The sequence below is a fragment of the Gossypium hirsutum genome, chromosome D10 (genome assembly GCF_007990345.1).
Source record: "Gossypium hirsutum isolate 1008001.06 chromosome D10, Gossypium_hirsutum_v2.1, whole genome shotgun sequence".
In the NCBI taxonomy this organism is placed as follows: Eukaryota; Viridiplantae; Streptophyta; class Magnoliopsida; order Malvales; family Malvaceae; genus Gossypium; species Gossypium hirsutum.
In genome coordinates this window covers 11243797-11258489 of record NC_053446.1, presented here as the reverse complement: position 1 = coordinate 11258489, position 14693 = coordinate 11243797, and the positions used below count along the sequence as shown (strand labels likewise).

The 14693-nt window shown below is 34.2% G+C and overlaps 1 long non-coding RNA gene across 2 annotated transcripts; it reads right to left on the bottom strand.

Moving 5' to 3' along the window:
• Window positions 1-1561: 1561 nt before the first annotated feature.
• On the bottom strand, window positions 1562-9187 carry LOC107914242 (uncharacterized). 2 transcript variants are annotated; one of them, XR_005919667.1, is made up of 3 exons: window positions 8917-9187; window positions 2615-7099; window positions 1562-1710 (listed from the first exon to the last, which is right to left on the bottom strand). It is a non-coding gene; the product is annotated as an uncharacterized lncRNA (long non-coding RNA). The 2 variants fall into 2 exon arrangements; XR_001688748.2 differs by lacking the exon at window positions 1562-1710 and having other exon boundaries at window positions 5939-6223; window positions 7014-7099; window positions 8917-9174.
• Between the last annotated feature and the right edge of the window lie 5506 nt (window positions 9188-14693).

The window sequence follows — 14693 nt, the reverse complement described above, 5'->3', positions numbered from 1 at the left end:
TCTTGTATTTTCACCTTTTTGGCTCAAGATTGGTTCGTGTCCGCCAGAGTGTGATAAAAAGGATTTGATGCATGCTGTTGGTTCCACTTTTGGAGGAGTAATTCAATCGAAAATCAAATGTGAGTTCTGCCGGTTTAGAGTTAATTTTGATGTGCAAAGACCGTCGCGAAGAGGGATTTTTGTCTTATCGGGTAATCAGGAAAAAAATTTGGCTCTCCTTCCATTATGAGAATCTTTCGACTTTTTGCTTTGGCTGTAGTTGTTTGGGTCATGGGATTAAGGGCTATATGGTGATCTTGTCTAAAGATCGTGAAAAGGTGAAAGATGATCTTCCTTATTCTTTGGCACTTAAATCTGAATCATCCTTATTAGGAAGAGAAAGTTTAAAGCTTGGTTTCTCGACGAAAAGGGCAATGAAACAGTGTTATTATACGGGTGAGGAAGTGAAGAGCAAAGACGGTGGCTCTTCTTTAGTGGTAACTAGACTAGATCATCGAAAAGAGAAAGAAGCAAGTTTGGAGAAGACACCTGTTTTTTTGGAAACAGAAAATATGCGAAAGATTTTTGGGGATCCTAGAACTAATTTATCTCATCAAGTTACACCTATTGATTTGATGGATAAGATTAGCCAAAATTCATGTGCTAGGGTGGATAATTTAGAAGATGGAGATCGGTTGAAGGGGCTTGACAATTTAATAGGGGTTCAATTGTCAAGTTATAAAAAAACAGCTGGTGTCAGTTAGATAAAAAAAAGTTTGATACGAGTATGACCAAGATGGTGATGGGTAAACGGAAAAATATTGAGGAATTGTCAAAAGATACTGGATTATCTCTTTCTTTTAAGGACGGAGTGAAAATATTAAAACTTGTTAAAGAGAACTCGGAGGTTTCTACACTATCAGGTTTTTGAGCCTTATTTTGGAGCATGATTCTGCTCCTTTGCAAATAGTATCGGCGGTTGCCAAGTGGCAAGCCAATCGAAAGCAATAAAGTTCCTAAGTTGGAATGTCCAGGGACTGGGAAATCCTCGGGCTATTCGTAGGCTTCAATAAACGTTGAAGCTTCATAGAGCCCAATTAGTCTTCTTTATGGAGACAAAGCTAGATTGTATTAGAATGGAGCATGTTAGAAAATGTTGTGGCTTTCAAAATGGGCTGGATGTTTCAGCTAATAGTTCTAGAAGAAATTTAAGCCTTGCATGGAATAGGAATTATTTAGTTTAATTTTGTAGCTTTTCCAATAATCACCTTGATGTAGAAATTAGTGAGGGGGATTGTAACACCCCAAACCTGGCCTGGACATTATGCCCGAATCTGATAATGTTACGATGAAGGATTTTGAAATCAAAATCATTTCGATAAATCAACCAAGTTTTATAACTATTACATAAAAAGTTATTTAATTAATTTATTTGCCAAAACATAATTTACACCGGAAGTCTTAGAAATCGTTATATTTAAAAATTTCATTCGTATTTTTGGAAAAACCTTTGTTTAGTAAAAACCACATTTTTAACCAACCGTCACAAATGAAGTGTTAATTCGAAAATCCAAATCCAAAATAAAACCAAATAGTCCGGAGAGTCCCTTAATTACAAAACTCCCAGAAATAATCCATAATTAAACAAAAACCACTAATTTAAAAACAGTTCGCAAACTTGTGGTCACCGTGAGACTCTGCCGCACGAATCCGCCTCAGTCTGTGGATTACCTGAACAGAACAAACAAACAGTAGTGATTTTTCACAAACTCAGTGTGTAGCCCAACAGAAATATCATGCAATACATACAGAAATCTCATATACAGTCAGATACAAATTCAGGCTTAAGTCCATTTCAGATACAGATAACAGAATCAAATATATAGAATCCTGCCTCCATCCTCTACACACCATCTCCGACCATCCCATCACACCATGTGGGGTTAACAACACCCACCATCCCTACACACTATATAGTGTCATTACGACACACAACAGATAGAATACAATCAAGCTGCTAGAATATAGGTGAAAGTCGCATACAAATAACATATATATAATAGAATAATCAGACATGCATAACGGTGTCCTACTCAAGATAGACTATCAGAATATCAGATCACATAACTTAAGGTTTGGTTAGCCTTTACCGACCCTATGGTAGGCCTATAGTCGATCGGAGTGATCCGTACGACCCACACTCCCAGATTGGGCTTACTCTTGTGGCCCATATGGCCTGGCCCAAAACTCATACGTCCGTGTGGCATGCTCGTGTGGGCCCACACGCCCAATATGGCCTAGCTTGTGTGGCCCACACGGCTACACTCACACCACCACACGACCGTACCTTGAGCATGAGGGCACCTTCGTCAAACACACGATAGTGTCTTGCACAAGGCCAACTACACTGCCAGGCACATGCCCTTGTGGCATCCATAGAATACTTTTTCAGCTTTCGCCAAAACTTAATTTTTTACGTTTTAGGAACACAACTGTTACGGTTTCGATGTAAAAACACTCCAAAGTCACACACCACCTAAAATTGACCAATAAATCATTGAATTAATCACTTAAATCGATACTAAAACAAAGCTACATTGAAATGCAAAATCTTTTAATCCACCAAAACCCTTACCTTCGAATGAGCAACAGTGTTTTTGCACAACTATAGCACCGATTGAAAGCCCCCAACCCCTTGATCTTCTCCTAAGCACAAAACAGACCCCATTAACCAAAGATTTATTAACCAAAACAATAATCACACTTACCACAGTTACTAGAAACACACAAAGAACACCAAAATATCGAGACACGATGAATTGCGCAAAAGATAATGTGACGAATTCGAAAAAGAAGAGAAAAAAATTGGCAGTGAACTAAAAAGAGAGGAAAAGAAAAGTCAATCTCAACTAAGGGAGAAAAACTTTTCTGAAAGAGAGAAAATTTCTTTAAAAAATAAAAATAAAATATATTTGATAAATCCCAACTCTCCACTAACAACTCAATCTCAACTACCCTATAATGCCAACTCCACCGAAACTCTAACATGCAACCGAGCAAAAATAACATCCACACTCGAACAGGCACTCGAACACAAGACCTCTAACATACTAACTCCCTTACCACTCGATCCAGCAAGCTCATTCTGACATGGATTAACAAACAATTCTATATAAGCCCACTCAACTAAGGGACAAAAATACGACGTTTTTTTATAGTCAAGCATCTCAAAGACATAGATTGAATAAAATCCGGGGGCTAGAGAATGATGAAGGTGTTTTAAAAATAGAAGATGAAGAACTAAAGGCCATTACAAAAGATTACTTATTGGGGCTCTTTTCATTGCAAGGTGTTGGGGATACGAATCATCTTCTTTCAAAGGTTAAGTGTCGTACCAATGATAGTATGAACCAGATGCTAACAGCCAGATACAAGGAGGAAGGAATTATTAATGCGCTTAATAGTATAGAGCCGACCAAAGCATCTCCTGATGGGTTTTCAGCCATGTTTTTCCAAAAATTTTGGAACATTATTAGAAGGGAGGTAAGCAATTATTGTTTGAATATTCTTAATGAGGGTATGTCTTTACAATCTTTGAATCACACAAACATTGGTTTAATCCTGAAGACTGCACATCTGAGAAATCTTATGAATTTTGGACCAATTAGTCGTTGTATAGTGTTATATAAAGTCATTTCTAAAGTAGTGGCAAATAGATTTCAAAAGGTACTTGATCTTTGTATTAATCCAGCTCAGTGTACTTTTGTTTCGGGAATATTAATCACTGATAATGCGGTTCTTACCTATGAAATTCTTCATACTTTATGAAATAAAAGAGTGGGAAATAAAAGTCTTATGGCACTCAAGATTGATATGAGCAAGGCGTATGATCGGGTTGAATGAGATATTTTGAAACAGATGATGAGTAAAATTGGTTTTACTGATTCGTGGGTTGGCTTCATCATGCAATGTATTTGTACTGTTTCGTATTCGATCAATCTAAACGGTATTGCGAGGAAGGATTTTATCCGAGAGAGGGGTTTGCGTCAAGGAGATCGCTTAAGACCCTTTCTGTTCCTTATTTGCAGTGAGGGGCTTTCAACCCTTATGAGGCTTGCAAGCGAGGAAGGGAATTTGAGAGGGGTTAGGGTGAGTAGAAGGGGACCTCAGATTTCTCATCTTCTTTTTGCTGATGATTGTATTTTGTTCGGGGAGGCGATTGATAAGGGTACTGAAACCTTTGAAAATATTTTGAAAGAGTACGAAGTCTGTTTAGGTCAATGTGTTAATTATGGAAATAAACAGTGTTTTTTAGTTCAAATACTTTAGACAATGTTCGAATTTCCATTTCTGATAGGATCAAATAATTCTGAAAAATATTTGGGCTTGTCAAATATGGTGGGTAGAGGGAGACGTTTGGCTTTTCAACATTTAAAAGACCGTATCAAAAATGAATATTAACAATTGGAGTACTTTTTTTCTATCGCAAAAGCGAAAAGAGGTTTTCATAAAAGTTGTGCTATAGGCGATACCGACTTATACGATGGCATGCTTCTTATTGCTGAAATCGATTTGTGAGGAGATGGAGCAAATAATGGCAAACTTCTAGTGGTAAAAAGGTCATGGGAGGCATGGTATTCACTGGTGTGAATGGAAGAAACTTTGCGAGTTGAAAGAGAATGGCGATCTCGATTATCGTTGTTTAGCAAAATTCAATTTGGCCCTTCTTGCGAAGCAAGGTTGGAGATTAATTGTTAATCCTAATTTTCTTTTAGGCAGAACTTTGAAAGCTAAATATCATCCAAATTTTGATTTCTTACATTCAGAGTTAGGAAATATACCTGCATATACTTGGAAAAGTATATGGGCTGCGAAAGGCCTTCTGTTGTTTAGACTTTGTTGGAGGGTAAGGATTGGCAGAGACATCAAATTTGAGGAAGATGTTTGGGTTCTAAAAGCTGAAGGTATCAAGATAACACAAACTATTAGCAGGCCAAATATTACGAGTGTAACACCCCTAACTCGTATCCTTCATCGAAATAACATTACAGAGTATTACCGGAGTTTTCATTCCAAAGTAATAAATTTTTTTAAACATTTTAATTAATATCATTAATCATAGCAAAAACAATCAATAACATACATACTGTCCCTTATATAAGCCCTCGGGGCCCTAAAAACACATAAGAAAGAAGTCGAGACTAAATTGGAAACATATAAAATTTTTCAGAAAAAGATGAAAATATTCAAACTGCAGGGGTCACACAGCCATGTGACTCATATGGTTGAGACACACGCACGTGTCTCAGGTTGTGTGGACATTCAAAGTAGGGACACATGGTCGTGTCCCAACCCGTGTAACTCTCTGACTTGGGTCACACGACCAAGCCACACGCCTGTGTGTCAAGCCGTGTACCCTTCGTAATGGACTCACACGCCCGTGTGCCAGGCCGTGTGCTAGGTCATGTAACAACCTAACTTGAAACCTTTTGTAAGCTATAGGGGGCACATGGCCATGTCGCCTAGCCGTATGTCACACACCGCTGAGGCACACGCCCGTGTCTTTAACCGTTTGGACGAAAAATAGGTCATTTCCAAGTCATTTTTTCACCCATTCATGCATATACCTACATTCAATTTTCCACATATAAGAAAGCCATCAAATTTCACTAAAAACATGTATAATTAAGCTATCCAAATAAGGTACATAAGCATACAACCAATATGCCCAAAAGGCATTTCAATCACAGCAGTTAGACATGTATAACCGTTTGCAAAATCTGGCCAAAAGTTCAACTAACTTATAACTAAGTTTATGTCAAAACTTACCACTTTGTTTACCTATCAAAATTCACACCAAAAGTGCCAAATATGCCATTTAACATCTAGCACCACCAGCCATATATGTCATCTATAACAAATATACCAAATCACCACATTCAAACACATCCTAAGACCATTTATAACATACATTTTTAACTACCATTCCATCTTCAATCATTCAAGCATCCCAAGCCATGATATTAACCATTTTAAGGCCAAATATATACATGTCAAAATTAGTACCATTTCATCACAAAAAATGCCATAAACACAAGCCAACACAAATGACTACATTATAAAAAAAAAACTCTTGTACATGCCATTATAACCAAACTTAGAAACACCAAAATCTGCTGATTTAGCCGATGGATAGTGTGATATAACTCCGACAAGCTTCCAACTCGAACAAGCTTCCGATTCACTTTGAAACATGAAAAAAATTAATAACACAGAGTAAGCATAAATGCTTAATAAGTTCGTATAATGTAAAACTCAACTTACCATTTCATTACATGATAAATAAGTTAAACATGGCATAATCCAACCACAACTTGGCCAAAGCCTAAGCATTTACACCAAACATGTTAGCCATATAAGCATAAAACATAAGTAATTTACTTATGGATGATCAGAACACTTAATCATGTAACAATACAAATATCATCCATCTCAACTTTCGTTAATTCATGTATCACAAATTCAACACAATTCACACTTGTTCATATCTTAGTTCGTATCGAACTCTTACCATTTCTTACAGGTCATGCCTATTGAACCGTTTAGAATATAGTTGGATACCCGGGATAGCTCACACACAAAGTTTGCTAACTCATATAACTGTAATCCGTCAACTCCTATACATGTATGCTCACACGAGCTGTGAATAAGTACGCTTTCACGAGCTATGAAAACAGGCCTGCTCACACGAGCTGTAGGTCGAAACGTAGCTACACGATGCTGCTCACGAGCTATGGAGTATCCGCAACACATGCCAGACCTCAACCATCGATAGGACATTCAAGACCAACACTTGAATCATGTAAACCATAATAACATGTCATTTGTATCCTACGAATTCCTAAGGTTCAAACGGGGCTCGGTAGTCGACGTAACATTGTTGGATATGCGATAGATTAATAAATAACAGTCCATGGTACATATATATATTTCAACACAAGACATATAAATGCAATATAATTACACGAACTTACCTCAACGATTAAACGTAGATACGGGGGCGATTATTCCAAAACTTTATCTTTGCATTGATCTATAGCCATACGAGGATTGTCTTGATCTAAACGAATAAATTCAGCTCAATTTAATATTTACTCTATTCAATTCATTCCAAAATCATATTTTAGCAAAATTATATTTTTACCCCTATAATTTTGATTTTATTTCAATTTAGTCCCTAGCTCATAAAATGAAATTCATGAAATTTTCCATTAACCCACCATAGTCAAATTTCATATAGGTCGCTAGAAAGCCCTACATTTGATTTATTTCACTATTTTACCATGTATATTTTTCAATTTTTCAATTTAATCCCTAAATTACAATTTCATAAAAAATCACATAACAAAAGTTTTTTTATCTAACAACTATCCATTTTCTTCCATCAAACATCAAAACCAACCTTTATTCATTCATGACAAAACTCTACTCTTTTAACAATTTTACAAATTAGTTACAACGATCTTGAAAAAAATAGAAATCATTAAAATCGGGACGAAAAATCTTACCACACAAGCAAAGAGAGATGATCGAATGCTAAAGCTCTTCAATGGCTTTCTTAGCCCTAATTTTCGGTTGAAGATGATGGAAAAAGATGATAACCTTGTTTTATTTTATTTTATTAATCATTATTTACCTAATTACTTTTATAACCTTTTAAAACATTAAAATTTCCACTAATACCAAGCCATGTATATCCACTAACTTCATTTATGGTTTAATTACCACATAAGGACTCATACTTTAAGGTTCTATAGCCATTTAATACCTTTAGCTACTAGAACTCAACTTTTGCACTATATGCGATTTAAATCTTTTTTATCGAATTAAGCATGCAAACGGTAAAATTTCTTAACGAAATTTTTATACGGTAATACTAACATGCTATAGACATTAAAATAATAAAACAAATATTTACACATCAGGTCCTAAAACTACTGTTCCGATTTGATTGAAAACAGGCTGTTACAACGAGGGTTGTGGATCTAACTGACTGTGATACTAGATCATGGAGAATTGGATTGGTTCTTAGTACCTTTTCTGATAGTGATGCACGGATGATCTTACAAATTCCTGTAGAAAAATTTCCTCATGATGATTTTATGGTGTGGAGGGGCGAGTCGACGGGTGAGTTCATGGTGCGTAGCGACTATAAGTTACTTCAATAACCCAAATAATTACAACCCCGTTGATAATACAAGCTGCTACAGGAAACTTTGGAACCTAGATCTTCCTTCTAAAATAAAATTACAGCTTGGGAAACTACTTTCAATTATCTTCCTACTTTAGTGAATCTTCGAGCAAAAAGATTAACTACTGAGGTTGTTTGCCCAAGATGTATGCAAAGGTTGGAAAAAAGGGGAACACATTTTTTGTGATTGTTCTGTTACAAAAGAGACATGGGAAAATATAGATTATGTCTGGTCACAAGAAATGTCACAACTTGAGTTTATGGATTGGTTTACCTAGGTTTTTCTAAACAGTAGGGTGGATGTGTGTCGAATATTTGTTTGTGCTATTTGGGCTATCTGGACTAGCAGAAATCGATGGATTCATAAGGGGAGAAAGAAATCTAGAGCAGAGACAGTAAAGTTCATTAAACAGTATATTCATGAGGCCATCGCTTGCGTGCAGGCAGTTACTGTGGGTAGAGATTTGGGGATCACGCATGCTGAGATTGAAAGGGATTGTTTGACGATAATCAAGAAAGTTCAAAATACGTAGAGGGACAAATCGGTAATAGGACCTTACATTCCTGATGTTAAAAATCTAAGTGAGGGTTTTAATGGCTGTAAGTTTCAACATGCAAGATGACCAGCAAACGAATCTGCTCATTGTTTGGCAACTGAAGGTTTAAAAATGGGGACAAGTGCGTACCTTGTTAATGGAGATGTTGGTTAAGAAATCACCGAATTGGAAATCGATCGTGGATGGAGATAAAGTTTGTAACTGAGTCAAATTTCAAAATGGATGTGTGGTTTTGCGAGAAGAAATTGAACCGATTAGAATTCTGTCAGTTTGTCTTCTCTTGGAGCTAGTTTGTTGAGGTTTAGATATTTTTAGATTTCTCTAGATGACAGCTCATGAGGTTGGGTTGTTTTTTTTTTTTTCACTTTTGACGCTTCGTTTTGCTTTGGTTTCATTTCTGATACTGTTTTAGCTTTTTGTTTTTGGATTGGGCTTTGTTAGTTTTTTGGACTTCGTTGCATTAATGTTATTAATACAACCCAGTACTTTTAATCAAAAAAAATATGTCACTTAAAATTATTTCTAAAATCCAAATAACTTTATTGAATAAACTATTTTTTACATGTGTGCAACCTTAAATGAGTAACATGTTTCATGCATTTTAAATATTTCAATTTGATTAGCTTTAAATTTTAAAGATTTTATAAAATAAATCATACCAATTTTTGTTATCCACTAGTTTGATTATATGTATAAATATAAATATATTGTATTTATTTTTTAAAAATGTAGAATGCTTTAAAAATATTATGATTGAGAAAGTAAAAACAAAATAATATAAAAATTTAAGTTTTAGAATCTTTACTATTTGTTTTATTATCAATATAAGCTAAGAATAAGAAATTTAATATTTAAAATAATGTGAAAATATATTTAATGTCAAATGATGAATGCATATTGTTTAAAATTTTTAAAGAGAAAACAAAAGTGTATTATTAAAAAATATTAAATAAAAGTTAATAAACTTTGACAGTAAAATTTTTAAACGATTATTAACAAAAACTTAATTAATTTTTATAGAACAATGCTAAAATAATAGTAGTATTTATTATTTATTCTAATTAGGTTTATTGAACATCATGTATTATAAAATTAATTACTTAATTTAAAATTTCAAAATGTATTAATTTACATTTTATGCCTGAAAATAAATGCAATTTTTAATATATATTAGTTAAGATTTTAATGTTTAATTTAAATTACAAAATATATATTTTAATATGTATTAGTTAAAAATTAAATATAGTAATGAAATTTATCAATTAATTAATTGGAGTTATATGTTAAGTACTAATATCATAGAAATTAAAATGTTTATGTTAATTTAAGAGAAGTAATATTTTATAAATAAAAAAGGAAAACAATAAGACCTATTTTTAGTAAGAAATTGATAATATATATGAACTAGTGTGGATAATATTTTTAAGTTAGTTTTTAAATAAGAATAATTGTAAAATAAGATTAAATTAGTGAATAGAAAAGGCGAAAAGCCTTATAAAAAGAGTGATGAGGTTTATGTTGCAAATAACCCCTTCACTTATCTTTTAGATAGAGGGTAACCTATTAAAATAGACGTTTTTGTTTATTATAGGTTACATTTTAGTCATTTATGCTTGAAATGTTACGTTTTAGTCACTTATGTTAACATGTTGTAACATTTTAGTCACTGAGCCGTTAATTGTTGTTAACGGTGTAACAGTAAGCTGACGTGGCATGTTAAATCATCACTTCAAACAAAATTTTAAGTTAAATTATACAATTAGTTCCCATGTTTTTTTCGTGTTGAGCAATTTATTTTGTTCTTTTATGTTCTTTTAACTTTCCTTTTTTTCTTTTTTTTTCATTCTTTTCTGCTTTTCTCTCTGTTTTCCTCCATTCTCCATCTCATTTCCATTTGTTAAAATTTTTTTATGTTTATGAAAAAAGAAAAGGCAAAAGTTAAAACCAAAATAAAACTTGTTTCACATATGCTCACCCCACAATTACAAACCCTTATTGTCCATCGTCCATCGTCGCTTTAATGAACCAATTTAGATCTCTTAATGACCTAACACACAAGCTCGCCTCACTCGAAGACCTCATCAGTCGTGACTTATGGTAGTCCACCCTCAACAAAGTTTTGTGAGCCTGCACCCTTAACCTCCTAACCAACCCCTACGACCACCTTATTTATCTTACCTACAACATTCTCTCCCTCTCGAAATTACGTTATTTCTCGGATGCTTCAAATGAGCTATATACTCTTAATGACTAAAATAACCACCATACGAAACTTACCCTCAACTTTACCCAAACCAGTTTGGTACCATGCTCCCTCTCTTCGGTTCATCCATGCTCAGCTTCCAATCAAGCTTGCTTGGGAATATCCAAGAAGATTTAGATCAATTTTATCGTTTGCTTAATTTTAGTCATTATAAAATAAAAGGAAAGGAAAGGAAAGGAAAGGAAAGGAATAATCTACATGATTCTGTAAAAGTTTGGAAACAGAAAAAATTAATTTTGAATATAAAGAATTCAATTTATGTTTAGATTTGATTAAGGATATGATTTTTTATATTGATTAGTTAAATCCAATTTTAGTTTCGAAATTAAGTTATATTCAAATCAAGATTTGATTAAGAATTATTGATATTCGGTTTTCAATAAAATTCAATTTAGGAATCACGTGAAAGAAATAAAGACTTGGTTTGTTTGGTTGGTAAAGATTATATTTTTGTGGTGAAGAATATGAGAAGAGAGAAAAACAAAAGGGAAGAGGAAAAGGAAAATAAAAAAAATTAAATTGTTTAAAAAATAAAAGTATAAGGGCTAGTTTTAATAAATGGAAAATATAGAAAAACTATGTTAAAATAAATGGAGAAGGGATGAAAACAGAGAAACAAGGAGAAGAGAATGGAAAATTAAGAAAAAAAATTAAATTGCTCAAAACGATAAAAATATAGGTACCAATTGTATAATTTAACCTAAAATTTTTGTTTGAAATGACGATTTAACGTGCCACATTACCTTACTATTACACCGTTAACGACAATTAACGTTCAATATTAAAATGCTACAACACAATAACGTAAGTGACTAAAATGTAACATTTCAAACATAAGTAACTAAAATGTAATCTGAGACAAACAAAAATGACTATTTTGGTAGTTTACCCTTAGATATAAAAGGTCTTAGACATGAATCATGGGCTTTGCTTAATAATATTCGCCCTTTGTCACCACCACCTGTAAAAAAAGAAAGAGGACAAAAAGCAGAAAATATGGAAACAAAACAGAAACAGGGAACAAACAAAAAAGAACGAAAGAAAAACAAAGAAAAAATTAAAATTGTATTTTTATTCGGCTATAAAAGCTAAACACAAACATTCTTTATTTTTGTACAAGAAATCATATAGAATACAAAAAAAAAAGAACAAAGTTTGAAAGATAACTCTTTTATTTTTCTTTTTTATTTCGAAGCAAATATAATAAAAAAAAGAAAACAAAAGAAATAAAATTTTAACTGTTTTTGCGGTCGCCGAGAAGCATCTCTGACTTGAGAAGCCTTAAAACTATTTAGGGTTTTGTTAAGGTCTTGTCAGAGAGGGTAGAAATTGAAAGGTTGCTTCTTCTTTTCCTCTAATATTTTTTTATTATTGTTTTAACCCTAGATATGTCTTTAGGGTTTCATGGAGTTTCAAAGGGGATTTTTTTTGCGATTTTCGGCCACTGGAAGGGGCGGTCTCTGTCGCCGATGACCATTGGCCGCGGCGATGTATGACAGCCTTGTGGTTGGAAAAGGAGAGGGGATTTTAGAGAAAAAAAAGAAAAAGGGATATGAAAAAAAACTAAAACCAAATGATTTTTTTGGGAGTTTTTTAATTTATATAACCCCCTAAAACGACGTTTGTTTGATGGCTGACCAGATGACCCGATCCGGATCCCTTGGGATCTGCATGTTTTTGTGGAAGGGGTCTAATTGTTGCCTTAGTCCTTCCGCCTTTAAGCACTTTTGAATATGGTCCTAATTCTTTTCTTTTTCTTTTTTTAAGTTACACCACTTAATTTGGAATTGTTTCATTTTAGTCCCTAGTGTAACACCCCAAACCCTACCTAGACGTTATGACCGAATCTGGAAATGTTACGAAGAAAGGTTTTAAAATCAATCTTAAGTTGAAATTTCTCGTGTTAATTGTTACTATTGGCGTCAATGTTTTAGAAAAACGTATTATTAAACTCTTTTATAAAACCGACAATTGTCTGTCTTTTTAAGTAAAACGTAGCATTTGCAGCGAAAGTTTGAAAGTTGTTTTTAAAATCTGAACTTGTATTTTCAAAAACATTTGTTGCGTAAAATCGTTGTTTGCCAAATGTAGCAGTTTAAAAGTCAAAATGCATCCAAAACCAAAATTATAAACAAACAGTCTAGAGAGTCCCAAAAATTACAAACTCTGAAAATAATCTAGAATTTAAAATAAAACTATTAATTAAACCACTACGCGAACTAGTGGTCACCGCTGAGACTCCGTCGTACTGACCCGCCTATGATTGAGGATTACCTGAACATAACAGGCAAACAAATGTGAGTTTTCATAAACTCAGTGTGTGACTAAACAGAGTCTTACATGCACATGCTCATAATTTTCAAATAAAGAACAGATACGAACATAAGTCCTCAATAGAATCAGATCAATAGAATCATACAGCTATGCAAAGTCCTACCCCTATCCTCTACACCATCTCCAACCATCCCAACACACCATGTGGGGTTTAAAACACCCACCCAACCCTACAAACCATATAATGTCTATACGACACTTATTAGAATAATATGCAGTGCTACCAGAATATTGGTGAATTATTGCCTTACTGAATAATTTCTCCAAAAAAAAGATCCCACCCCATATATAGATACAGAATACAGATATACAGATATAATAAAATTAACATGACCCGTATACTCGTATACAAATATTATACATGTATATACAAGATAGTCGAACATACATATCGGTTTCCTAAACTCAAATCATTCTATCGAAATAGTAGATCTCATACATTAGGGTTTGTTTTGCCTTACCGACTCTACAGAAGGCCTACGATCAATCGGAACAACGTGTGTGACCCTAGAAAAAATTTTAGAATTTTGGGCTCACATGCCTGTATGGGCCCACACGCCCAAATTAACCTTGTCCACATGGCCTACATGGCCTGGCACACAGCCCACACGATCGTATGGCATGCTCTTGTGGGCCCACATACCTGTGTAGCCCACACACCCAATTTGGCCTAGCTCGTGTGATCCACACGACCACACATACTCTCGACACACAACCGTGTGTTACACACGATCGACCACACGACCGGGCATATGCCCGTGTGGCATCGACAGACCACTTTTTTGGCTTTCACCGAAACTCATTTTCTCGTGTTTTCATTATGCACCTAGTTCATTTCTGACGTGAAAGCAATACCGAGACCACTAGAACCTAAAAATCACAATACACGCCCTCAAAATCAGTCTTACTTCTCAATTAGATCGAATTACAAGAATTGACTACAGTAAAAATCAAACGTTCATCACTTACCTAACTTCCCGAAAGATCCCATTTCTACGTTTCCACAAGAGGAGAGCTCCGTTCCCCACGATTCGCTGCTGCCAACAACCCAAAAATCAATACTAACGAAAAATACAACATCGATAAAAAGAAAAACCACTTTAAAAGAATTCTCCCCTAACCCGAGCAAAAATTTTCAACTACTTCTTGCCAAGCCGTATGACAAACAGGAAAAATCGAAGCATCGCGATTTGAAAGGGAAATTCTAACAAAATCAAGAAGAAAAGAAAAAAAATTTTGACAAAGGAGAATAGAAGAACGTCAGAAGATGATAAGTTTTTTGGGAAAGAGAAAAAAATTAAAATTAAAT